We start from the raw sequence: 24,182 nt of genomic DNA, 5'->3' as shown, positions 1-24,182 counted from the left end.
GAAGCTCATAGAGAGAGGCTTCTTAAGTTCCACTCGAGTTATAGGATCTGCTTCATGAGAAAGATAGCAAAAAAAAAAAAAAAAAAAAAGATCTCATGTAAGTGTCTGGAAGAGGATTAATCCAAAAGTACTTTAAACACTCTAGAAATACAAATAATAAAATGTCAGTGTAAACACTGCGTTTTTGTTTGACTTCAGCTGGTGGCTTGATGATCGTCTTGAGAAGTCCCCTCTGGTCCTCTGACGACTCTGCTTTCCCCAGGATGACCCCATGGGCAGGCAGAGTATATAAGCACTCTTCAGGATAGACACTCCCAATGCGAAAGTAGCTCGCATTCAGAGCGTCGTTTTAACAGTTTACAATCAAATTCGCGATCCATAAATTGCCTATACACAGAAAAGATATAAAGAGAAAAATAACAGGGAAAACACCCTCTCGCTAGCAGATTCTCCCATAGAAGGCCTTGTACTGGGAACCAAAATAATACAACAACTTTACAACGGCCGCGTCATGGGGCCAAGTGAAAAGGTGAATGAATGACAGGTAGAGCAAGAGGGAAGGATTGGAGGAGGGAATGACAAAGGGCTCTGCAGAGAGGGCCGAGGACTTTGCTGCAGATGCCCCAGGACGGATTAAGGCCGTGGCAGCGCGGGGACCGAGCGGGCACGGGGCGGCTTACTTACAATACCGGTTACGCAAAAACCAGAATCGCAGGTGTCTCCAGAGCATGTCTTTCTCCACACTAAGCAAATAGAGGATAGACAGATGGAGAGATAGGTTAAATGAAAAACAAACAACTGTTATCCAAACAGATTCAAAGGCTTAAAAATGAACGAGATTCTCATTGTGTGGTTTCTATCCATGTAGTGTGGGCACACGTGTGTGTGTGTGTGTGTTTCTTTAGAATTTCAGGGAAAATGCATGATGAAGAATGATGCCTAAGAAAATCCTTACGTGTTTCACTGGGGTGGGCAGAGAGAAACAAGGATGAGGAAAATAAGAAAGAGGGAAATTTGTAAATAGTTTGATTTAAAACTCCCCACTGCCAGTATAATGCAGCTAACCAAAGGAAGGCTAGTTTGGAGAGGATAAAGATTTTAAGTTAAATAATAAAAATGTAATATATCTCCAGCCAGTTCTTTGCTTTCTCCAGTAACTCCTTTATGTCTCTAGCTTCCTTTAATCCTTTTCGGTCTTCTTGCCCTTTGCCCCCACATGACCTTTGGCACATTGCTTCCTAACCTTAAAAATGAGTTCGGAGTTCCAGGGAGATTTTGATGAAACCACCTGCTGCTCTACTCTACCCTTCCCCCACCACCGAATTCAAATAGAATAGCGGAGTGCATAAAAAAGCTCACTCCCCACTTCAGCGATCACTGTCAGGTAAGGCAGCCGAAGTGTTTGGTCGGATTTCATAATTCTTCCACCACTACCCAAATGGGAAAGGGAATGAAAGAGCTTATAAACAAAAGTAGATTCTGCTTTACTTCTCTCATACAGAAAATGTGAAAAAGCCAGACAGAAATGTCCGGCAATTAGTCAGTTTAGTATTGTGTTGTGAAATTGAGGCAACTCTTGAATTTTTTCCTACAGTACTTGGTAAACTCTGAGTAGGAAATTGGAATGTTTGGTTACCTAAAATTTTCTTTTAAAAATCCGGCATTTGGATATACAGCTCTTAAAAGACAGAGCCATTAATGTGTCATGAGAGAGGGTGTCATTTAGGTATGGGACTGGAATAAGGCAACGGCTTGGCTTTCGAGCCTTCACTCTTCCTTAAGAGTAAAGTGGCATGATGTGAGCTTTCGAAAAGTGGGGGGCTACCTATACTTCTCAAAAACAGGCCCAGCTCACTCCTCTGCTCTCCTCAGATTATCCCGTGTTACTTTGTAAGCTTTGAGCTTTAAAAAGTGATTTTTATCTTTATGGTTGCAGCTGCGTATAAATGAAGAATTTCCAAAATACTGCCATCTCTTTAATAATAGTATTCCTTGTTAATTCCCCTTTTCTCTATCAGTAGGAAGCTTGGCCCACAGCAAGCTCTGAAGGTGGTTTTTGTTTCATGGCAAATTTTCACCCAAGACGCCACCTCCTTCTCCATTTCCATCCCAACCCATTGAGTGTTCTCTTCCACTGGTGGAGAAAAAAATTATTTCTCATTTTTTAAGATCATGTTAGCCGCCCCCCCCAAATCTGTTCATATTATACACCCCCCAAAAGTCCTTTCTAACCAGTACACTTGTCTGCTTTAGAATTGTGATTATAGTAATTAATATGGAAGCTGAAAAGTCAGTTGTATTGTGACTGAGAGAGGTCCCTACAGAACCCTACCTCTTAATGTCATCTCAGAAGTATTGTTTATTCAGGAGTCCCTTTTTAAAGGCAGGCACATTATAATCAATGCTTTCTCTTTCTCTGTAATTACCAAGAAGATTATTTCCTCTTTGTTTCTGTTTGTGTGGTGGCTCCTGGCTCCACAGCTCCGCGCCAGCACAGGAGAGAGAGGTGGTTCTAAGCTGATTAATACACCCCCAGTCCTCTGTGGGGGAGCACTTTGCTGCCAAGCTCAGGAATTCGCTTGCTTAAGGGAAGTGGCTGAAGACCTGAGACTGACTCACCTGCCAGCTGCTGACCTAGGATGGGGTCATTTCTAGCTTTCTCGAGACCCCAAGGGGAGCTAGTTAGACGTTAGGAAGCAGGGGGTATTAATGAAGACACCGCTTCTCTGGTGAAGAATGTTGAGAAACAAGTAGCAAGCATATCCATTTAGATTACAAATTTGCCCTCAGATCATCCTATAACTTCAAACTTTATATTTTTTTCATTAAAAAGGGTTTTTTTTGTTTGTTTTTATTTTTCTTTTTTTGCCCAAGTGTATTACAGGGAAACAAGTTATTTCCATGTCTTAAAATAATTGTTTCAATACAAACAGATACATGAGAAAGCTTTAGGCTTCACTGAACCTTAAAAGAATCTTCAATATTTAGGGGGAAATAAACAACCTTCAATTGTTTAAAAAAAAAAAAAATGCTGGGCAGCAGTATGAATAGAATAGATTCATTAGCTTTGTGAAAAACAGGTCACTAACCCTTTTTTCCCCCAAACAACAACAGATACTTTGCTGCTATTAATAACGGTCAGAAAAGTCTGCTCATAAACCAAAAGGAGCTAGCGCTTTCACTACCCTTTGAAAGAAGAGAATGCATAGTGCCATCTTTAAATGCATTCTCCAGTAAAAAAAAAAAAAAAAATGAAACGAGAACACAAGAATACAGTGGACAACTTTGACCTGTAGACATCAGACATCAGAGGTTTAGTACTAATTAAAATAATTGTGACGATGGGTAAGATTTAAATGTGCAAGTGGATTCATCTGGATGTGCAAATATTAAGGAAGTCGTGGATCAGAGCCGTGACTGGCCAAGCAATTACAAACGTGTATTTAGCTCTTCCTGTCTTTGATACAGCTTTCTATGTGCCCAGTTTTGTGCGAAAGCTGTTGAAAAACCTGATCACTGATACCTATAATTCCAGCGAGGCCGGGCGGTATTGGGACAGTAGTGTTAAAAGCTAGATCTCAAGGCCCTTGGGCTATTTGTTTCAAAACCAAACAAGTTGGAAAGAATGTAGTTATTTTTTACCCTGATCTGTCTCTGTTGTGATATTAAAATCAAAGGCTTGTTGCGAATTGCCTAAAACTCTGTAAACAAAGTTAAAAGGCAGGCAACAGACTAAGAGAAAACACCGGCAAGGTTCACTCGTAAAATTGACTATTTTCTCTGGCCTAAGGGAGTTTTGTTCTTAGCTCTAATGATAATGACAGAAACCGTGACATGGGATGGGAATGATAAGGAAGCTGTGGATGGTTTTGGGAAAATCTTCTGTTAATGACTTTAGCGAGAGAGAGAGCCACATGATAGAAGTCCATCTTGAGGCAGAATTCACATGCTGATGTACATCCATTTGAATCGAGTCTGTGATATGTATTGTTTTTTACAACAGGAGATGGCAACTTTGACTTTTAACTTCTCGCTTTCCTTGCTGATCTTCAGATTCCTCTTAGGCTGTGTCTTTTCACGGCCCTTTGAACCAAGCATCCAAAATTAAAATACTATAAAACCAGAGAAAATGGACTTTTTTGAGGCAGGGAAAGAAGCAGTAATCAGGCTGGTTTTTGCTTTGTTTGTTTGCTTATTGGTTTTTTTGGTTTGTTTTTTTGGTTAATTTTGCCTTTTTCTGAGCCGTTGAGCTCTTTTCTAGGCATATGCCTAGGTCACCCCTGCCCTCTATACAATGCCCTTGAAGCCGGCACCGCAGCAACCATACCCATTTGTCTGCAGTCACGACTCTAAACTTGGTTTGAGGTTTCTAGGCAAAGGGCTGAAGGCACTCAGGTGAGAACCCATGTCCAGACCAAGTCAGCATGCGGGGAGTCTGTCCCACAAGTAGGAAGCTTAGTGAGTTTTGAAAGCGCTTGTATGGAAGGTGAGGGAGGGATACTTAATGATAGTTTCTACGGAGAGGAGCTTGAAAACCAAGTAAGTACTGAGCAAACATGAGAAAAAACAGAAAATCCTGTTAGGTCCACACTACAGTCTTCTTTTCTTTTGAAAACTTCAGTTTATTTCCAAAACAAAGTGAGACAAGCCAGGGCTGAGCCCTCAAGCCTGATACCTGCTAGAGTCCACGGCTGTCTTTGGAAAGAGCAGGGCGCATCTGTCGGTGACTTCTTCCCTCTGCTCGGACATACCCCGCTGTCATCCCTCTCGCCGCAAGGCCGATGGGGCGGCTGTGGAGCCCAAACACCTGAGCCTTTGTCATTCTCGGAAAAACGAAAGATCACACATTATTGGAAAAAGTCATTTTAATGTCCTAATTTTCTCACATTACACCATGATATGCAAACATGAGAAGATCTTGTCCTTCTGCTAACTTTAGATATGACTGAAAATACCAACGGGTGATGGAGCCAATTTATTTTTCTAAAATATTTTACTTTAAGTTGAAGAAATATCCATAAGGAGCGTATAACCATCTAGACAATCATGCTTTTATCCCACAAATATTTCTAAACCCCTGTGCTCTGCTAGTTTCCAGGTGAGCTCTAAAGGGACAGTGATAGTTCAGGTGCTCGGGATATAAATAGGGACCAGAAGAGGGCCATAGAAATTCTGGGGCAGGGAAGCAAATGTGTGAGAGGCAAGAGGAGGTCAAGGAAGGCTTCGGTGATGCCCAGACTTTCTCAGGGAATAAAAAAACGATCAGCCATTTCGGTGGGAGTGGAGTGGTTTGGACAGATATCATGCTGGACAGTTAGCAAAGTCTTTAACCCTAAACTAATATAAATTAATCTGGACCAAAAAAATCTGTAGGTTCAGTATGAACCTCTAACCTGAGACTGATAGCCTTACCTGCATGGTGCATCTAAAGGATTTCTGAAAAGGAGCATTCGAGAAAAGAGAAGGAAAGAAAGAGAAAGTGTGTGTTTGGAGGAAGGGAGATGGAGAATGATGGGGCAAGAGCTGAGAGGACGGAGCAGGATTTACAAGACAGGATCAAGTCTACAGGTCTGTCCATTAATTCCCCACTGAATTCAATCAAAGAGAAATTATGTCAACATTATGTGGAAATATAACAGTAAAGCATTTCAACTCGTAATGACTCCCGTTTGCGAGACCACGACATACCCAGGTAGTCGTAAACGAGGGAGGGACAACTAGGCATTCTCTCTGAGAAGCCTGAAGCCAGTGAGGCCTGCCTGCTGTCGCTGGGGCAGTGTGAAAGATTGTCAAACTTAGTCTGCGTCCTGGCTCAGAAAAGCCAAGGCAACAGAGCTCAGGAAAATGTGAGGAATTTGAAGATTTACTATTATATATTTACTCTTGTGAGGGGAGTAGATTTGGCTCGGGTGAGGAAAATATGGGACATTGTCTTTCCATCAGAGGCGTTCAATGAAAAGAAGAGGAAGTGGAGAAGACAGACGCCACTTCCGGCAGTTACATTTTTAAGGCAGGCACAGTGCCCCATGGACGTGTGTTTGAAAGCAGAGATGTCTTTTTGTCATCAGGGTATTGCAGAATCTCAAAGTTCTCAAAGGGAAGAAAACCTTTCCTTCTAAATATTTGTCAGAGACGTGCGGTGAGTAGATGCATGGGTGTCTAAATAGTGACATTCGCTTTCTAGAGCAGAGAATAAAAGGAAAAAGAGGTGGAAACGTTTTAAGCTCAGAACTTGATCCACTAATTTGTAGATCACTGAAAAATTGGGCTTTCCATTCTTCTTCCTCAGTGCTTCTGGGTTCAAGCCGCTGATGGCAGAGGGTAGAGGCCGGGAAGTGAGGAGAAGAATAGTATAAGGAAGGGGCATCCGTCCTTGAACTTGGGGCTTCCTGCTCTAGAACCGTGCACCTCCTTCACTACATAGCCGTTCCTTTGGAGGGCCAGATGACACACGAGCTCCCTAACACTTTCTTCCCAGAGAGCTGAAGACATGCTAGTTGTTTCCTTTTCTTTCTCTCACACCTTCTTTATTGGTATAACTTCTTTAAAACCACGCACTTACACATACTCTGACGAATGTCAGAGAGGGTTGCACAGACTTTAGTTATGTGGGTGTCGAGGGACAGAAGATATTTCTTCATAACACAAATGCAGTTTGCTCATTTGAGCGAGTGCCTTTGCCTGAGACACACTGGCTTCAGTGGAAATATTCGTGGAATTAAAAGGAAGGTGCCTTGAATTAGTTTTGCATCAAGTGCAACATATAGCTCAACCCTCATGGAGTGTTCCGTGATATCGCAGGAAGCACAAGTTGTGGAGTTCTCTCTCCGCTTTGAGAAACAGTGATTTGAGGTCGGTAGTTTAGCCTCTCTGGAATACATTTAATACATTTATGTATTAATCTGAGCTTTAAAAAAATCTTAATTTGAGGTATAACTGATATAATTGAGACATATATGTGAACCAAATTGTGTTTGCATTCCTTTGAGGCATAGAGACCTGAGTTTTAGGAGTCTGAATTTTTTAGGAAATCCTTGCTATTCAAGTAAAGGCAGAATTCCTATTTTCAACCAAAAACAAAAGTCATATTTGCAGGAGTGAGAGGGGAAAAAAGGGAAAAGGTCGGCAGGTAAAGATAGATCATTAATGGTAAACATGACCCAACACTTCTTCAGAGAAGCTGTTTTTGTTATTATCTTTGTACACAACATTAAAAATTTGCATTTAAGTAAGAAAATAACAAGCAATGTTTCCTAATTCCTCCTCTGAGTGTGAAATATGAAGATCCATCATTAGAGGGTGACCGTTTAACCTCTTTCAAGAAAACTCAGGTAGACTTTTGCCTTGTTGCATTTGCGAATGCAAGATGGAGTCATCCGAGAAAATCCAGCCAGAGTTCTCTCTCGTGCCTCATCTGTTTAAACTGGCACCGTCTGATGAGAAATATGGCTTTAAAATACACTCCCATTGTTCCCATCGGGATGTGAAGGATGTGTTGTTCTTCATCAGGTCAAAGTCAGTGAACTTCCTCGAGTGGGTCATCCAGGACAACACCTACGTGTCTGCAGAAACAATACTATCGGTTCTTGACACGGAAAAAAATTTAAATGACTTCAGTTATGAGTGTTTGAATGGAATAGCCAATTGATTATAGAAACTTTTTAAAAAAATTTACTGTGATCTCAGTGGATTCGCCTTCAAAAATATGTGGTTTATTTTTCCTCAGTTATAGAAAACTATTTATGCTAGGAAAAGAAAAAAAGCTCAGGTAGACTGCAGTATATTGCCTACATAAAGATTGCAGGCTTGTTTTATTTATTCGTTTTTTAAGACACTAATAAGCAATTCCTACTATAATAAAATCCCTTGAATTTTAGGATATTGCCAAAAGATAGAGGAATCCATTTCTGTTTTTCATTTCTATAGCTAATGAGAGATTTCTAACATTCTTTAATTGACCCAGAAACCTTAAACTGGCTTAAATATATATTAGTTAAATATGAGTTTGGAGATTAATGCCTGCTGAGAGAATTTCATGTTCCCACTTGTCCCCATGGATTTGATAGCACTTATCATAAGTTGTAATTACACTTTTATTTGTGTAGTTCTTTATTTCTTCAAATCTCTCATTAACCACAGGTCCTGTTTTTTCCGATTCTGAATATAAATCAAACTTCTATTTTGATATAAAAGGCCACGTTTTTTTATAGCACTTTACATCTAGGATGGTGGTAGAATGAGAAAAAAAACCTAGAGTATTAGTTAGGAAATATAATTAGGAATTTGACTACACATAGCAGAAATGAAAATAGCGTCTTAACCACAAAAGGTTTTATTCTCTCAAGTTAAAGGAATCCAGAGTCAGGTTGTCAGGGCTGGGACAATAGCCACTAGGGACCCAGGCTCCTTTTCTGTCTACTCCATTATGGAACATTTTATCAGTGAGAGCATCTCATGGTCTAGGATGACTGATGAAGCTCCATCCATGTCGTATGACAAGTGGCTAGTCACACTCTTTGATGGACCATCGCAGAAGTCCTACACAACCCTTTCATTATATCTCTTTGGAAAGAATTCAGTCATGTGGACACATAGAGTTGGAAGGGAAGTAGAGAGATGTCACCTACAGCTGGGCACATTGCCACTGCAAAGAAAATCAGAATCTTGTTATAAATGAAGAGGTAATGAATGATCGAGTGGGCAATGAGCAGCTGCTGCCATATAATTTAGAACTATTTGCATCAGTTAAAAATAAGGAATGATTTTTCCCCTTCAACAAATGGCAACAGAAATGATATAAGCTCAGAGTTTGGAGAAAAATAGGTTGTCACCATCAGACAAAATAAAGAAAAGTCGTGCCTTCTCGTTATTGTATGGAATACTGTTTCGGCCTCTGTATTCATCCCCATGGTCGGGCAAAGCAATGACTAAGGTGAGGTGAATTTCTAGTAATAACTGGCACGTTCTGCTGTCCTCTCCCCTATTTCTGCCTAGAAAATTACAAATTTTCTAGCCGCTGTCCACTGAGAAAGGTGCTAACTTACTGCAAAGCAGTCCTCTCCTATTTAATTGAGTTCCGTTTTCAGCAGTGAAATCAATCTAACTTTCTAATCCGTTTTTGTAAAAAGACTGTTAAAATGTTAAAATCAATACATCTTCAAGGCTTTCCTCAGGTTATTAATCCTCAAGTTATTTAATTCAAATTAACTCATACACATAGCTTAATCAAAAAGTTGTTTTCCCCTATTTTTAATCTAAGATTCTATTAAAGAATCTTAGATTAAAAATAGGGGAAAACAATAATAGCGTTGCTAAAATTATTAGAGAGTAGCATGAACACTTTAACTCACTCTACTCCTTCTACCATGGACAATATTACTTTATATTTTCAGTGCTTGTTGGGTTTGTGCAGAAGGAATAAGAAAAACTAAAATCAACATTCTGTTTACTTAGCTACAATGAAAAATAGCAATGAAACTAGTGTAACTGCTTTTTTTCTTTGCGCATTACATTACTTATGTGTTTTCAACATCTATGCCCATGAATGATCGAGTTGCCAATTATTCACAAAATAGCAAGATAAAATGGAAAAGAATGGATTTATTAGGAGGAGAAGCCATCAGCCTCAGAGTAAGAAGATCTGAGTGTGAGTTTCAGCTTCAGTTTTTTGAACCTCTTGTGGGTTGTGAACATAGGCGTTATTTTATCCGCAAAAGAACAAATATATCTTCTAATGGGATTTCAGATCCAGAAACCACGTAGCATATGAAAAACCTTGTTCACAGTTCGGTTATTATCAGCGTAAGGTCAAGCATTCAAAGGATAATTAGAAATGAGTTAGGGGAAAGCGTTAGCTAAGAAGTAGCTGTCCACTAACCAAGTTGGAAACATTTGACTTGTCCAAGATGAGTCTTTGGAGTTTGTTTTCATTAGAAAAGGATGAATGTCAGACTCTACTGTGGTATTCGGGTAATAGCAAACCGGAGTGAGTATCGCGCACATCCTAAGGGGCCCCTGGGGCCTTTCAAAGTATGCTGTCTGTCTTGCCTTTACGAAGAGGGCACTTGCTAGCACATGCTGGAACTACATTAGTACCTAGTATTGTATGTAACTACCCATCAGAAACCAGGGACTTGGCTCATTTTTCCATCTGTTATCTCTAATAATGCCCCACAAAGTGCCTTATACATCGCTCTACCAAAGGTTGCTGAATTACGTGTTTAGAGCAATTAAAATCAATAGAATAGAACAAGAAATGCAGGTAGTTTTAATGTTTAGTCAACTTTCTAGGGAACAAATTCCTTTTAAATATGGGAGATGGCAAAGCAGGGTGCTCCTGTGGAGCTTAACCCCAAAGCCTAACTTTGTTTATCTAACACCCACAACCAGCCAGACACAGGCAAAGCCAAGAAGGAATCAGACTCTATGAAGCGCCCACACCCAAGCATCTGCCACGGCATCCGTGCACCAGACCCACCAATAGATGGCACTTGAGAGAGACCCTTACGTCTTTACTTTTAAAGTAGGATGGAGCAAGGCCTCTCCCTATCTCTCTAGCATAGTAGAAGAGAAGGTGGCGTTATGAGATAAATACACTGAAAATAACTAAAACGGCTGATAATTGGTAGCAAAGAAAGTGAAAACAATACTATGGAAAGCATCCTCCATAAGGAATCCCAAACAGTATTTCTCCAGTGTCATTGTGTTTTGGGCAGATACCTTTCCAGGTCCCAGTATTCCTTAAGGAAAATCTGAATTATAGCCGAGGGCGATGTTTATATTAACAGCGATGACCCAGAGCCGTGATACCGAAACAAAGCAGCGATGTCATTCCCAGTAGATACATAATGTTTGAAAGTGCACTTGGTCAATTAATTCACAATCTCCAATTACTGCCACGCCTCCCCTCCCAGAGAAGTGAACATAGTCTCACATCCCCGCCTACTGCAGTGGGACTTGCAGACCAGACCCCTCCTGGCAGGTGAGCAGGCATGCCGGATGCGATGCCGCGTCCGGCCAGGTGCTGTGAGCAGCCCTGCACGTTTCCACCAGCACCCCTGCCCCTGGGGTCCATCATGAGGATGGTGTGTTCTCACGTAGGGGGCTGCTGCCCCAGCCCGAGTCCTGCAGGGAGAAGACTCCGGAAGGCACAGCCACCACCCCCCGCCCCCTGCAGCCACTGTGTAACACAGGGAGGAGTAATTTTGTTGTCGTTGTTGTTATAGGACACTGCACTTTGGCAGGTCTTTGTGCAAATTCGGTGCTTTAAAATGGTTCTCCTTTGTCCGTTTGTTTGTTTTAAGGGCCAGCCTTTAAATAGTTAAAGTGAGGTATCTTAGAACTTTACATATTTGGAGACTCGCCTTCCCCCAACTGTGGTAGATAATTGAGGCATCACTGGGAATAGCACTTGAGGGCATGGTGGGAATCCGGGCCACAAGCAGCCTCAGGCAATGTATTAACTGGGTAGTATCTCCCTCATCTCCCTCGTGCAGCGCCAAGACTGGAGGAGGCCTTCTGTGGGCGCTCCTCCTTGGGGCTGGGGAACGGGCCTGCTAGGTGAGGGCAGTGGGGCGGGGGTGGGGCGTCTCAGGAGAAGGAACTTCCTCAGACTGGTGATATTGAAGACGATGTCATGAGGGTGTGGGTTAAGGACAGATGGCAGCCACCTGCCCTCCTTTTAGAAAATTTCAGAGGTGGGGGGCGGGGTGAATCTCTCAGATCACAGACACAAAGCAGGAAGTCAAGTCCAATCTTCTTTCCGTCTCTGGAAAATGCAGCGCTGCGGTACGAACTCGGAGCCTGAAAATGACCGACTGCGTGACTGTGCACAAATTATTTCACCTTCTGCCTTGCCACCCAGGATTAATTAATTAATCATCGCAAGTTGTCTCACGACTACACAATGCTAAATACAAATAGAGGAGACCCTCAAATTCACGGAGTTGCGACTTGTGGTCTTGAATATTCATGCTTGGCCCCGCTGGTCCACTTTCTCACCCAGCAACGATGCTTTGTTTTACTGAGCTCCGAGAGTCCCCTTCTGTTTGGGAGGGACAAGGGGGCCTGCACGTGGTGTGTGGCTGCAATACTGATGCCCTGTTTTGTTCTCCTTGGGTAGATACTGCCCGGCACAGTGACAAATGCCAGGAACCACCAGCAGTACCTGACGCCCATTTTCATCCCTGAAAGTTGTCCACGTTAGTTTTGCAGTTCGGAATTCTTTAGGCACACAAGATCTTTAAAAGTGAACGTGCACTTCAGGAGAAAATACAAACACAGAAGAGTTAAGAACAAATTCTGGTGTGAGGTAGGGCCGGAGCCCACCAGCAGAGACCGATCAGTGCCTGAAAGAGGGGGGCAAAGCTGCAGAAAAAAGAAGAAGACAGGAAAGCGCTTCGAGAGGGCATACGGTCACTGCCGCAGCCTAGAGTGAGTTTCTTTAACGCAGCCTTTATGTAAGTTTCTGGATACAATAGCAAAGCACAAAGTACAGTAGCAAAGCACAGAGTACAATTCGATGGGAATGCTGGTGGTATTTACATAAGTTCCTAAATATCCTTCCCTCAGGGTACGAACATCCTTTTCTGGGCTGTAAAACATTCCACTATCTTAAGAGGATTTCTTTAGGAGGCAAACCTCCCCTCCAGGGTCAGTACCGTTTAACTCCACACCCTGCTTCCCAGAGCCATTGTTTAAGCAGTCTCAGCAGCTGCTCCATGGCTATCAGCTACGTGACTTCTTCAGAACAGTGGTACCTACTTCCTAGGTATGTGGCTGGAATCAAGTGAACTCTGACTGCGAGAGGTTTAGTCACTGGTACATGCTCAGTGGGTATTAGTGATGATTGTTACTTTTTGATAAAATGTAAGGTTTCCTCCACGTGTTGGAAACTGGAAATTTAGAGACTCAGTCGCAAAAGAGGGGAGTGGTGAAGGGCTTTAGGGAGTCAAGGGGGAGGAATGGGTAGGAATGAAGGAGAAACACGATGACATGGGGCGGAGGAAGAGGAAAGGGCCGCAGATTCCAGACGCACCCCTTCTCAGCCGTGTCCAGCTCCCGGCAGCAGTCCGCGCGGGGTGGGGACATCGTCCCCGGAGTCGGACAACCAACAGGTAAACCCCGACTCCAGAATGCTTGTACTTTCTCTGCTGGCTAGCAGACCGTGCGTCTGAGTTTGGAGCTCTGAGAAGTCACTGCTATAAGAATCAAGATGCACAAAGTAGTTCGGAAGGTCGTAAACCTGACCTTCACTCTGTTTCAGCCTGGACCGATGAGTTCTACCCAGCTTTTCTGGTTCTCTTCTGTGTAGCCACGCCCCTTCCCTGACTCTTCCCTGGTATGAGGAGGAGAAGTCAGCATGGGGTTCCCCAGAGCGCCTCATGTGTCTTACACATCACAGCGGGGTGATGTATATCTTGGATCATATTGTTGGATTGAGTCAGTATGTTTTTCACTGCGACCGTATTTGTCTGCCAGTGTCTCAGAGGAGGTGATATGGATGGAGGTAAAGGCCCAGAGTGGGTGATTGGCAGAGACATCTGGACGGAATTAGAAAACTGAGAAAAGGATTTATGAAAGCTATAGCAAGTAACCCACTCTGCTTCCCTAATATCTAGGAATAATTTACCTAAAGATCTCTGTGCATCACAGTCGTTTAATAAATACAACAGGCTTTCACATTGCATTGGGCCACTGTCAGACTCATTTAGTCATGAGTGCCAAGGACTCGTGGGACTTAGTTTCTTTACAAAAGTTCTATCAGCTGTGAAGCAACCGGTAGCAATATCAATAGTCTTGTCTTTGAATGCTCAGCTGCTCCAGCCAGTGCAAAGGCCTGAAAGATCAACCTTCATGAAAACAAGGGAAGCACCTGCCCCAGGCTTAGACGACATCCTCTCCCCTTTGGTACTGCCAGTGGGTTAAGTCCTTTACCCTGAACCAGTGCTATTGACATCAGCATCACCAAAGAACTTGTTAGTAATGCAATTACTTAGGCTCCACCCTCCAATCAGGAACTCTGGAGTAATTAACAAGACCCCAGGTGTTTATGATAAACCCCTCCCTGTTTAATCTTAGAAATTAAGTACTTGACCTTGGGGCCTTTGTTTGAGGGTGGAAAGGTGGTTTTCTTCTCTTGCACAGCTCCTTCAGAGAATCTGGTGCTCTGAAACTGGGAGCCAAGTGTGGTGAACAAGGTATTTCTTAGAAGGAAAGCATCCTCAGAATCTAGAGAGGAATCAGTGACTAAATTGTCAAGGAAAGAAAAAAAGCCAGTACTCAGATTATGACTTTTAGCCTGGATCTTTCTCTTTCTTGCGTGGCTTTACCCTCCATCAGAACCGATTAACAAGTTAATTATGCAAATTTGGGAAGATTTTTAAATTGAATTTAGTCCAAGCATCATAGTAGTGCTATGTATGTAAGGAAATGTTACTTAGCAAATTTGAAAAACATTGATTAGTATTCTGGGACTAAAAATTTTTTTGAGCCAGATGGACATTAAATATGCTGGCTTCCTATTTCTGTAACTACAGCTTTATAAGATCTATGGATCTAATACTTAACTAACCAATGGCCAAATCCAAAGTAACCCTTCCCCCACCCTCCCATCACTTACCACTAAACCACTCACTACACAGGTGGTTTGTAAGAGGGGAAGATTTAGAAGTTAGATGGAAACAGTCTTCGACATTTAAAGCATTTGCTACGTAGAAGAATATAGAATTATTTTGTGTTTCTCAGCAGAAACATTAAGAAGAGATGAAGGCAGACTTTTGTTCGATAAAGGGGGAAATTTTCTAACCTTAAAATGCTGCCCCAAGATTAAACAAGTGACCTCGAGAGTTCTGTGTTGCTGATATGGACATTTTTCATTGATGCCCTAAAGAAGTTTTATTCATTCGTTAAGGGTCGATCTAGGTAAACTTTAAGATCTGTTTTGTCTCAGTCTATAAGGGCTACTATAACAAAAATACCAAACACCAGGTGGCTTAAATAACAAACATTTATTTCTCCCGGTTCTGGAAAATGGAAGTCCAAATCAAGTCCTCAGCAGATTCAGTTTCTGGTGAGAACCTACTTCCTTCACACGGAAAGAAGATGAGAGAGCTTCTTGGGGTCCCTTTTATGGAGGCACTAATCCCATTCAGAAGGGCTCCACCCTCATCACCTGTTACTTCCCAATGCCCCATCACCTAATACCATCACATGGGGCGAGGAGGGTGTTAGGATTTTAACATATGAATGTGGGAGTAGTAGGGACACAAACATTCAGTCCATAACATCTTCTAACTCAGAGATTCTATCAAGTGTTTTCTAGGAAGTCTCTTTCTCATTAGCCCTGTAAGGTGGTGGTTGCTAGTAACAAAACCTCCAGAAATGCACTGGGACTATAGGTCTTGCTAAACTTCTCAAGGAGCCAGACTCACTCAGTAACCATAAGAATCTAGTTCTGCAAATGACGACAACTAATATTTTGAAGTCGTCAAATGCTGATGTAACAGGTTTTGATAATGTTACACCATAGGCAGCCAAAAGAATTATCTACCAGAGATTCATGATTTTATAAAGAATTTTCTAAACAATACAAGCTCCTCTCTATTTATAGCCATAAAATAGTTCTGTGCTTTGCTAATCCATCCATCAGTGAAAACTGGTTTAGTTTCTCCCCCACTTTTATATGCAAATTTTACATATACACCCCAGTCAGATAACATTATTTCCCTTAATAAGTAAACACCATCTACCTTTATATGCATAATGTTTCAGTGAGCTTACACATATAATTGCAAATCGCTTTCCTTTTTGAACTCAGATATTAAAATCAGTCCAACCCCGTTGCATTATAATCTCTAATATCACATCAGGTTTTAATAAGCTTCCTTTTGGCAGAACACATGTGCTTAAGAGTTCATGGAAACCAAATCAGTAGAGAGAAGGGATTACTGTAGATTACTTTGAAATATGCATTGTTGGAAATAGCCTCTAGTGACCAGCTTTCGTGAATGGCTGATTTGACTTGCGAGGCACTTCATCTGGTTTAATTATATCAGCTCCTTTGTGTGACAAGTGCTGTTCTTGTGCGCGCTAAGAAATGAAGGTTTGAAACTAAACAGAGTAGTTAGAAAATAAATTCTGGCAGTGGAACACCCCTGGGTGTTTGCGGAGTAGAAGTCCAGATGAAATCTAAGGACTTGTCTGACTGTAACCATTTATTTATAAAGACGCTCCAGTGACAATAAACAGAAGTTTGCCACAAATGTCCATGGACGTAGATCATAATCTGAGCCTTTTCAGGAAGACTGTCTTACAAATAAGACAAATATTAGTTTAGGGTGATAATACGGCTCTTAAAATTTTCATTCTACAAATTCCTGCAGCTTACCTCTTCATAAAGTTTGCTCTTCTGTGGCAATAGAGGAAATGCTAGCTTTAATTAGCTAAAATATTTCCCAGCTTCTGCACAGACAGTGAACTAAGACAGAAGTCATAGTTTAAGTTTCAAGTTACTACAGGACTTTCATGCAAGTAGAATCATTTAAATCGGTAAACGATAGTGAATTTATGGTTTTAAAATCTACCATCTCTCCTCCAGGGCTACTTCATTTTCAAATATTGATAAATATCTCTAGGTAATTAGCAAAATTCAGATAATGATTTGAGGGTAGGAAGATGAATTCGATCGGACAAGAATACCGTATATCAAATGGATGTTGAAAATTAAACAATTTGCATTCATTGTATGCTTTATGCATGCTTTATGGCTCACATTAATAAGTTAATTTTCATAGAAAGGCCTCTAGTTACTCACTCTGGTGTACTGCAGTGAGATTTTCCAAGACTGCAGGCCTGAACTTCACTTGAAATTTTAATGGAGTTGTTCTTTTAACTTGATAAATGTACAACTGTGCACGTTAGTCACTGGGAGGTGAGTATACAGCTAAATGAAAGACAATCATCTGAGGATAGCACAGGGATTTAGCTACATCTAAAGCACACGTGGAAGATGATTTTGTCATTAGAAGACTTGGAATTTTACATTTAACCAATAATAAAAACAATATTTCCCAGTAAAACTTGTGAAGCAGTATTTTCAAAATACCACTACATGAAGTAATCTGAATTTTAAGGTTTTCTTGAAAATGTCTCTGAGCAAAGGATTTGACTTAAGTTTGAGTGTTTGATTTTTTAAAAGATTCTCTTATAAGTTATACTATAAATACAGTATTTTCTTTGTTTTGCTAATCTGTATATATCAGATATACCATCTGATATATGTGATATCTATGTCAGAGCTATTCGCAATAATTTTTGCCTCTGTCTTAAGCTGGGAACTAGAAATGAATATCCATTCTTTACACTCTATTTCCCAGACCTCCCTTTCTTGGTCATCACGTGAGAGGCCAGCAGGACCCCTCAGAAGGCACTTGTATCTCCACTCTGCTGTATTTAAACCCTTAGAAAATGATAAAGAACGTTGTATTGGTGGTGAGCTTGACCTCCTGGAAAGTAGGCCAGTGAAATTCTCTTGACTGTGGCTTAATTTATACAGTTAAGTCAGGCGTTCCTCTTTCCTCGCATAGCTTTTAACTGCAAGAAAATATTTGGAGAAATGTTTCTGAAATATAAATATAGCATTTAGTTATCTTTTAAAAAAAAACGGTCTTCAGCTTAAATGTCTCACGAGAATCACGGAGCTTTAAAATACGTTTGTATTCTGCCAGATTATGTGTATCAGAGCAACAGAGCGAAAGGAAACATGTCCAAAACCCCCCAAATCTGCTAAAAGTACATTTTTAGTACCTAGGAATGGTTGAACTTTAAGCTGTGAAGACTATGTTTTATGTTTCTTCATTACTTGAAATATGTGTCTGTGTGAAATATATTTATACACATACCTTAAGTATGTGCATGTGTGTGTGCACACGTGTGTGTATATGCCTGTGTGTGTTTGAAAGAGAGAAATACATAAGGTACCGATGAAACTCGGTGCTTGTGGCGCAGACAGGAGCAGCAGCACTCAGCAGACACTTCATCTGGTCCACCAGATTTCCAGCCCTCTTCTAATTGGAGGGGGCCGTGTGACTAGTCGCAGCCAGTGAAATGTTAGAAGTGACCTGAGTCACTTCCAGGTTGAAGCCTTGAAAAGCTCCTGCAAGACTCTCTAGTTTTTCCTTTCTCTGCTTCTTGGTCCACTTACTGGAGCAACAAGGCAATAGTGACCCCGTCAGCCTGTGTCCATGCACGACCGGGCAGAGCAGAGCTCCCTGCCACCCTGGGTGTGACTCGGAGACTTGAGTGTGGTGATGAATGTACTTTTATCATGTTAACCCACCGATATTTGAAGTTCATTGTCGCAACGAACTACTGCTGAGTGATGCAATATACTTCAATATAAATAAGCTGTAAGTATGTAAAACCAGTGGCGAATTGAATGGAATTTAATGTAATAAATCGTATACTTTAAGACTTAGCCAAGATGCCTCGGACCATATCCGCAGTTCTGTTTATCAGGATTGCTATCTACTCACAAAACCCATATAAGTTGAGGTTTCCAATGCTCCTTCTTCTGGAACTCCAGTAATCTTTGTCATCCTTCTCTCGGATCTCGGTGCCACCATTGGAACTAGCGACCATTGTCAGAAACTTTAGACACTCGGTAGCATCTGCTTGAGGAATGTCAGGTCCTTCTGATTCTTTTCATAATTTTTAGAGCATGTGGTTTTCCTTCGTTTTGCTAATTCCTATTGGAAAGAAGCTGGGCACATGTCAGTCTCGGGCTTTTCGCATTCTTGCGTTCGCTCATCTCCTCGTGGCTCCTGTTCTCGTCTCCGTGGGGCTGTGACTCAAAAGTACATTTTCTGCTATAACCTCTCGCTTCATTCTTATCATTACCCAAATCTATCCCTCCACAAGAAGACAGAAGGGAAACCTAGAACATTCAAATGTACTTACTTCTGCTTTTATAGATGCAAAAAAGCACTGAAAAAAATAAACTGTCTATGAATGTAGGAAAGAGAAAACCCGTCTCTCTCCCTCACCAAATCCCAGGGGTAACCGACAACAGCGCTTTTAGTGAATAGATGACTTTTCAGGATTCCTACCAATTTCAGGATTCACAATGTTGGGGGGAGAAAGAGAAAGGGAAGAAAAGCAAACATTATTCAAGGAGGAGCTCATCCTCTAGCCAGGTATCTCCCCAAAGGTGTTCCAGGTTGGAGATGCATGTTTTTCGGCTGACATTGGTTGTTGGAGGAGACTTATTGTCAGAGGGGCATAAAAATGTTACTGCCCCAGAAGGAGACTCTTGTCTACCTGCTTTGCTTGGAGTTATAATAAATTAGCCTGGAGAACGGGCTTTCGGGGGATAACAGGAGATGAGTGTTGCCAGCTATGGGGTTGTTGAAAAGAAGAAACAAGCTCCTTCTCGGTTTCGCATATATCAAAGAAGATAGCACATCCCGAAGGCTTCCTTGAAAGAGAAGAAGTGATGTATGGGAAACCTGAAAGCCAAAATTAAGGGAAAAAGGGCCATGGAAACTGACGCTAAGAAATGCATGTGGACTGGTGGTGGATATGGATGGGATGTGATTACCAGCTTTTTGCAGGCATAATCCTGTTTTGCGTCACTGTGGTGATAAACTACGTGTGTTCTGGGTATATTCAACTTCTGAAAATGGCATGTTTGCTGGCCTCACCTCCCCTGCTGGGTTGGTTGGTCACGGTGTTCCTTTTTCTTCCTGTGTCCTATGGAGTGCGTTGCTTTGTTCTAGAAACGGTTCTTTGCCCCATCCCTGAGAGGTGTATTTCTGTGCCGAGTGGGTGGTTCTCATTCTGTGGCTCACATACTTTATGTGTATGGGCATTCGTTTGTAAAGTTTTGTGTTATCCCCAGATTAAAATAATAAAAACAGTATGCCATCACTTGTTAATAGCTCCTACGTGGTATCAGGCATTTAGGACAGTTTCAAGGCTTTAAGGGGGGGGGGCAATGAGAACTTTGTGACTAGGGCCAGATCTACAGTTTTAGAGGTGACAATCTAGACTTACCTGTGGAACCAGGTATGCCAGGAGCCAGCAACTCTCAAACCCTTTGGGCTCAGGAACCGTTTATATTATTAAAATTTATTGAGGACCCCCCCCCAAGAGCTTTTATTTATGAAGATTATAGCTATTGATATGTAGACATTAAAGCTGAGAAGTTTTTTTAAGTATTTATTAATCCTTTATAATAAATCTGTTATATGTGAACCAATATGTTTTATGAAAATACCTATATTTTCCAAACCAGAAAGATGTGGGTGAGCAAAGTGGCATTGTTCCACATTTTAGCAAATCTCTTCAGTGCTTATCTGCATAGAAGAGAGCTGGGTTCTTAAAGCAGCTTCTGCATCCAATCTGTTGAAATCTGCTGTTTTGGTGGAAGTCTAGGAATCAAATCCAGCCCCATGTGGATACGTAGTTGGAAAAGGAAAAATGTTTTCATAGTTTTTTCAGATACTTGTAGATCTCCTTTGATACTATCCCAAAACTTGACAAGTGGTAATTTCTTAAAGGTTAGAAGTAGTAAGAAATCTGAAACCATGTCGACAAAGATTTTAATACTGTCACTTTAAAATCCGACAGGTCTTCATGAACTTTGATTAACATTTTTTTTTTTACTTGTGTATGATTTTGTAGCATCTTATTTCGTCATTTAGGAAGTATTGGGTTACCAAATCAAGCAAATATCCCAAATGTCGACACGTTTCATTTTCCCATATCAAAAAATGACACTCATGAATATCAACACCAATGTCATCGGAAAGGTTTTCTGTATTGGCAAGCTGCCAAGCTCATAGTGGCAAATACGAGCGTTCCAAAATCCTGGTTTTAGGTTGAAAGCTAGATTTCTGTTGTTGGCAGCAAATACGGCAGATACTGCCAGTTGTTTTCTTTGAAAAGACAGTCTCATTTCATTCATCATTTGAGAAAATGACTGCCAAATATCTAAGTCCAACTAATTCTTTCAAGTAAAAATGGTGGTTATGAGAAAAAAATGGTATCAATTCAGCCTGCAACTAGGTCACACACGCGGTTTTCCTCAAGAAAACTATGACACCTCCACAGGCCTTCGCATGTCCCTCCTAGCTCCTAAAACGGAAACTGAAAAAGGAAAGATCTGTACTCGAGGGTTCAAGGTTAAGAAAATGAGTCATTTTACTGCTTCACATTAAATGAAACTGTTTTTTTTAAAAAAAAAACCGTGTGCGATGCTCCCTTCCTCCACCCTCAAAGGCGGTTTTACCCACCGCTGCTCTTACTCCATCCGTGAAATGTCAACGAAGTAAAAGCGGCAAATAATGTGCCAGTATTCTTATCAAAATAGTTGTAGCTTTGCGGACCGCCCAACAGGATTTCAGGGTTCCCTCACGTTCTCAGTCACCCTTAGAGAACTGCTACGGCGGTCTAAGCAGGACTCTTTTACCTCAGCACCAAATGCCGGACCGGGGTGGGGGGGTCTTGGTGAAGACAGAGACCCCCAGAAACCTCCTGGGCACTGAGGTGGGGTCCGGCCATTCGGGCACATGCGAACTCGACTCTCCTCCCCGTGGGCATGAAGTCTTCCCAGTCTTTTTTTTTTTTCTTTTATATGCGACTTGAAACTTTTCATGTCACCTGTAGAGTTTGGCTCAAGTGCCTTAAACACAGTTCTTAAACTTTGCCCGATTGGCCATAACGACAATGGGCGTCTTTCGCTGAGGGCTTGGAGCACAGACGGGTTCCTCAAGCTCCCTTTCCACGTGTGAGAAAAAGCTCTCTTTACATTTCTCCCATTTTCAACTGTTTCTCAAGACAAATCGTTGGTCTCTAAGGGCACTTGTCGCCAGCTGCAAAGTATCCAATTCAGACATCGCATCCTTGTCTCTGTTGTCAGGTTCTGCATTTTGTCTGACAGGGTTTTTTTCTTCTTCTTCTTCTTCTTTACTTCTTTTCCTTCTGGAGCTGGAAACCAGGCAGTGAGAGGATGACAGGCTTTCAAATGTCGTCTTTGAATAAAGAATTGTCTGTGTGCAGTTTTTGCACAGTAGTGTGTTTTGTGTGTTTTAGCGAAGGGAGGTGGGATAAAGGATTGAGCACTCCTGCGGACCAGGCCTGTCGAAATTTCTTTACCTCTCAATTCCTGTGCTTTTCAATACGAATCCCCTAAATCGATCATAAACTGTGACCTAAGAAAATGTCGGTCCCTCCTGTACCTTTAACTCTCCAGAAAGGAAAGTTACTTTATAGCCATAAAAAAAAAAAAAAAAAAAAAAAAATCTATCTCCCTTTTCTCCATTAGGAAATGATTTTCAATGTAGTTTATACAAGGCACCATTAAAACTAATTTCCTTTTTCCTAAAGGAAGAAGTAAAGTAAGTAAGATAAAGAAAAGAATGCCCAGCAACGCTGATTGGGTTTCAGGGAGTGTTATCAGCATCCTAATTGTCAGGAGTTTTCGGTTTCGTGCGTGGCTGACCATTTAACTCTGAGGGCCACCGTTTGCTGGACACAGTGAGTCCAACTGTCCCTTCGAGGTCGCTGCGGTCAGCAGAAGTTGTTTTGCTCCATAGCGAGTGCAAGAAAACCCTGCTCACTCTCTGTCCACACCCCCGAGGTGAGCAAAGTTTTGCTACATGACAGACCAGCCCTCTAAGAAATTTCTGTGTGTGACTGTGGGGGCCGACGCACGCTCTGTGGGAGAAAGCCCTGTTGCTTTCATTTTCCTGTTCTTTTGTTCTCGTATCGGTTTTCTCATGACTTAAAACAAATGCACAGAAACCCAACAATCGGTGTAGAACAATCGTCGGCTTTCAGTATTCGGCGTGCCCGGCAATCACTGAACTAACCCTGAGTTATTACCCCCAAAATATCCAACTCTGAATCTTACGTATTGACTTCAGGAGCCACGGGACCAATCGGAGGTGGCTTGTTGGTCGCTCTGCAGATAATGGCATCAGGACCGCCTCGCCGCAGACACTAGAGTTTTGTTCAAAAACCTATTACTTGTTGGGTTTCTCCCTCTCTCCCCCTCTGTCTCTAATTACAAGCTGCAGAGTGAAAAGCATTAGAACTGTTTACAAAACAGCTCATAAAGTTTAAAATAATAGGGGTGTTTGTGCGTGTTTGTGTCAACAAAGATTCTGTGTGTGGCTGAGGTAAACAGTGCACAGCCTTTCTTCCTTGACTGTCCCATGCCACCCTCCGGAATGGAAGACACAGAAGTGAGCCACGGAGTCCCTTTCCTCCTGCTCTGCACTATTCACTTAATTCATTACGTTTATTTATCCGACGCCAGTTTATTGCTGCAGATCAAAATACAGACCCTCAGATGCGTGGGGACAGAGGAGCTCATGAGGTGGACCGCTGTCTAATTAATTTTAGGGCAGCCCACATTCCCATACAGACATTCCCTGGTGACATCCAAGAGACAGATTCCCCGCCCCCCTCCCATGAGCCCTTTGCTATCTCAGAGGTCCAGGAGGAGAGCTTGCAGCGGGTTAGTTTTCCAAAGTGAAAGCGGCCCTTCCCAACGCTGTCAAACTCTCCCCTCGGGCAGACTGGCCGAGATTTCGCAGAGCGCCCCTCCAGGTTTTATTTATTTTTTACTGTGCAAGGGTAGCCTCCGAGCCCCAGCCTCGGAGCCCCGTCAGGCACTGGCTCTGCCCGTTTGGTTCTGCAGCCACAAAGCACAACCTCTGTGCAGGCATCTCCGCGCCGGGTCCCGATAATAGTGAGGCTGGTGCTGACAGTCGAAGGAGGCTTCTGTCCCCTTCGGCGCCAGTGCACTGAAGACTCAGGCTGGACAGAGGGACCAGACTAGCTCGCAGGAAGTGCCTCTTCCCCTGGTGAGTGACGGAGGGCAGTCGCGAGCTTTGTGGAGGCTGGAAAAGGTTGTCCTCCCAGTCACTCGCTGTGAAGTCTTTGTCCGCAGAAAGAACTCTCCTGGGTAGTGAGTGACATAATGCAGATGACAAACGATAGCTTCGCCTGTCATTCTGCCCCGATAAGTACTCGAATATCTGAAGCAGGTGAGTTTGCTCTTCCGAACACGCCCACGGCGCACTCTCCAAACGCGCAGTGCCTTCACGGGCACTGCTGGCTCTTCCTCATCTGCGGTTAGTTTTCTGGTTAGTTTTCTCGGGATGTTTAAAGTGCTG

General features: G+C 42.2%; 1 protein-coding gene across 4 annotated transcripts in view; it reads left to right on the top strand.

The window, feature by feature from the left end:
- SULF1 (sulfatase 1) overlaps nt 1–24,182 on the top strand; it is a 137,378-nt gene that overhangs the window by 49,387 nt on the left and 63,809 nt on the right. The gene's annotated exons all lie outside the window — the stretch shown is intronic.

Source organism: Rousettus aegyptiacus, unplaced genomic scaffold, assembly GCF_014176215.1.
Source record: "Rousettus aegyptiacus isolate mRouAeg1 unplaced genomic scaffold, mRouAeg1.p scaffold_m13_p_15, whole genome shotgun sequence".
Classification (NCBI taxonomy): domain Eukaryota; kingdom Metazoa; phylum Chordata; class Mammalia; order Chiroptera; family Pteropodidae; genus Rousettus; species Rousettus aegyptiacus.
The sequence above is the reverse complement of the archived record's forward strand: the minus strand, read 5'-3'. Positions and strand labels throughout refer to the sequence as shown.